The 3910-nt window shown below is 32.5% G+C and overlaps 1 long non-coding RNA gene across 1 annotated transcript; it reads left to right on the forward strand.

Moving 5' to 3' along the window:
* The first annotated feature begins 460 nt into the window (after window positions 1-460).
* LOC130948545 (uncharacterized) lies at window positions 461-1009 on the forward strand. Its single transcript, XR_009073092.1, has 3 exons — window positions 461-500; window positions 688-715; window positions 938-1009. It is a non-coding gene; the product is annotated as an uncharacterized LOC130948545 (long non-coding RNA).
* The last annotated feature ends 2901 nt before the right edge of the window (window positions 1010-3910 follow it).

The raw sequence follows: 3910 nt of genomic DNA on the forward strand, positions 1-3910 counted from the left end.
TAATCTTATGAAATGTAACTTGGGGTTACTTTTGAGGCAAAAAAATTAAAAATTTCAGGAAGTCCTGTGTAATTTGTGAATCTGTGAATTGTATAATTATGTTTTTTTTATTCTGGTTTTAGCTATGTTTGTCTTTGTTTGTGTCTCTCTTGGATTGTGAATTTGTGATGCTGTGACATGCCTTGTTTTGTTTGGCTAATTTTTTTTTACCTTTTAAATAGTATTAGCTTCCTGATTTGATGAGGTTTGTTTATTCTAGTTTAGTTTTATAAGCTTGCTTGAATTTGCTTGAAATTTCTTCTGATTTCACTAATCATTGATTTCACTGTTGCTGGTTGTTGTTTTATTGCTGGTTCAGTGATTGTAAGTTCTTTTATCTGGTATAGTACAAGTCAGTCAATATTATGAGATACTGATTTTTATTTAATATTTCTGTGTTTTGCTGCTCCTGCTCCTGCAGTTCATCCTGAAAGTTGGAATCCTATGTGGTCTGTTTCAAGGTCAGATTGATTTTAGTTATGATATTTCATTATGTGATTTGTTTTCTAATCTATTCATTTAACTTTTGGATTGTGGTTATATGCTTTTACACAAGTAACCTGTATCTGAGAGTAGTTGTAGATGTTGGTTATTTTTCTATACAGCTTTCTAATGGTCTATATTGAACTTTTTAATTTACCAATGCAGCATACTCACAGGGCTTCTTTCATTCATGGTGAGTGCTTTCTTTCTATTCTAATTAAATTCTTATTCCTTTCATTTCCTATCTTATTTCTTTATTTGGAAGATAGTTGTCTTGGCTCACAAAATCAGAATTATGGGGTAAAAAATGCAAGTTATTGTTCCTTTATAGCTTTAGTAGCTTGCAGTTGGTACCTTGCCATGTATGAGATTTTCTTGCTGAGTGTTTTATATCTGATAGACTTCATTCTTTCAGATGGACAACAGCCCAACCACCGTCAGTGTAAAAACCACCTCCGCCGAGAAGCAGCGTTTAGCAAAATCTTCCCTTTCTTTCAATTGCAAGAAGTAGGTCTATTGCATCATCTTTTCCCAAGTCACCATAGAATTTAGCAAGGTCCCTACAATTTGTGTCCCATTTTCTTTAATTATTATATTTGAATTCCTTTTGTCTTAAATTTCATTGGATCAAAGACTTTGTTAGCTATTGTGTATTTGTATTTGTCGATTTCAATGTTATGACTTTGTGAAATAGTATGGTAATATTTTTTTTGAATTGACTGAAAAAACCGAACAAACCGAACCAAACCAAACCGATTTTAATTGGTTTGGTTTGGTTCGGATGGCTTAAATAAAAAAACCGAACCAAACCGAACCGCAGTTTAATAAAACGATTGGATCGGATGGCTTTTCTCTCAAAAACCGAACCAAACCGCACCGCGAACACCCCTAATGTAAAGTATGAAAAGTATGAAAAGTATATTGATTCCCCTTCAATCCTTGGCTTAAATAGCATCAGAAATGAGTTGGATTGGGCCCACAAGGCTTCTAAAATTGCTGGCCACATGTTGCTTTAAGTGAACTAGGTGGCAGCAACGGCGCGTGCGCGTACTTTGCGCGTGCGCGCCACCATACGTGTAGCAACTATGGCAAATCTTATATCGTTTCGAAGCCCCGGATGTTAGCTTTCTAACCCAACTGGAACCGCATCATTTGGACCTCTGTAGCTCAAGTTATGGTCGTTTAAGTGCGAAGAGGTCGGCTTGACAGCTTTCCGGTTCTTTCATTTCTTCAGGAGTTCTCCACCTTTTCATGCTTCTTTCTTCATTCCCTTGATCCAATCTTTGCCTTTTAAATCTGAAATCACTTAGCAAACATATCAAGGCATCTAATGGAATCAAGGAGAATTAAATTTAGCTATTTTAAGACCTAAAAAGCATGTTTTCACTCTTAAGCACAATTAAAGGAGAGTATACAAAACCATGCTATTTCATTGAATAAATATGGGTAAAAGGTGATAAAATCCCCTAAATTCAATACAAGACAAACCGTCAAATTGGGGTTTGTCAGCTGGCAGGGTGGTTTTGTTTTTATTCTGGGAACTATATCATCTGTTTTCAAGAAACATAAGTGGTGGTTCTCAACTTATTTGTGTGGTTCTCTTGTGTCAGCTAATAAACAAATTTTATCATGTGATCTATGTCAGCTTCAATGCATTGATGCTGTCCCAAGGTGTTTTGTTCTTTAGTTTTATTCTGTTTTCGTAACTAATTATTATTTGAATGTTAACTCAAAATTTCCTTGTTTTCTCCTGGTTTTCAAGATTCTGCTTGAAGATTGTAGTGTCTCATGCAAATGGCAACAATATATTTGTTCTTAAAGATCGTGAGGTTGTGCAACTAATAAAGACAAGATGCTCGAGCTTTTTGGATAATCACCCAGAGTTGAATCAGGTTGTCATCCAGCTGTGGTTTTAATTAGTATATAGATATATAGATATAGATATAGTTAGTTTGTATCTATTGACATTCCTAAGGAAAACCTAAATTATTATTATGCTATTTTTTAACTATTTTGTTTTTTTTTTTTGTTTTTAGGGATCTTATTGCAAAGTTGTTTCATTGAAACTCATTTCAAGTCTTTTGCACAAAAAAGTTGTATTCATGGTTGATGCTAGGCCTGTGGGTTATGAGATGAATCGATCTGTGTATATTATTCAACAAATTTGGGATGATGCCTCTGTTATTAATGTTTTTGAGGCTGTTGCTGAGATGAATGAGCATAAGGTTTGGTTGTATAATTTTTATAATTTGTTCGATTATTAGTATTTAAAAATATCAATAATTGAGAGGATTTCAATTTTTTTCAAATTCATGTTCTGGTTGATTCTATGCCTGAAGTTGAAGATGCTTTCAGCCAATGTGGAAGCGATCATGAGGCTGTGGAGGATCTAGATGCTTTTTAGTTTAATATGTTAAGATACTACTTTAAGTTGTTGTTGTGGAGGATCTTCATGCTTTTTAGTTTAATATGTTCAGATACTACTTTAAATTGTTGTTTGATTTGTAATACAATGTTAGTCTCTTCTGGATTCTAATGTGGATATAACTATGATATTTATATATTTAATCAAATTCCTTTTTTAATTACAACAAAAAAATATATGTTTATTTTACCTGTTTCAAATAAACTGGTGCAATAGTTAATCAATTATTAATCAGTATTAAAAAAATGATAATTGTGGAAAAAAAATATAGATACTGGTTAATAAAATGGTTTTCATTACCATTTTTAAATGTATTCAACCTAAGGTTAAATTTAATTGTTATTAAAAAATATCTCTCTCTTTAGTTTTTTTTATTTATTTAATCAAATCCCTTTTTAATTACAAAAAAATATGTGTTTATTTTACCAATTTCAAATAAACCCATGCAATAATTAATTAATTATTAATCAATATTAAAAAAGAAATTGATAATTGGGAAAAAAATATAGATACTGGTTAATAAAATGGTTTTTATTACTATTTTTAAATGTATTCAACCTAAGATTAAATTTAATTGTTATTAAAAAATATATATCTCATCAGTTTTTTTAATTTCCTTTTCTTCATTTTGTTCATTTACGGGTCCTTTCCTCTCTTTTTCTTTCTCACTTTGAAACCTGATTTCGTTTCTGTCAGCTCAACGATCACTCCCTCACACTCGTCCTCTCCAGAATCAGAAAGCCAAGTACCCAGAGCTGGGAACCGTTCTCTTGAGGTCATCGATTTTGTTTGTTGGTTGTGTGATTCAATGAGAGTCGTGATGGATGTTGTTCATCAATCAGGGGGCTTCTGTCTCTTCCAATTATCCCAAAAACATGTTTTTATACTTGTCACAAGGCTTGAAGCACGTTACCTAACATTTCTCATGGGTTATTATTTCCCAAACTGATTAATGGGTTTCCG

Source organism: Arachis stenosperma, chromosome 9, assembly GCF_014773155.1.
Source record: "Arachis stenosperma cultivar V10309 chromosome 9, arast.V10309.gnm1.PFL2, whole genome shotgun sequence".
NCBI classification, from domain to species: domain Eukaryota; kingdom Viridiplantae; phylum Streptophyta; class Magnoliopsida; order Fabales; family Fabaceae; genus Arachis; species Arachis stenosperma.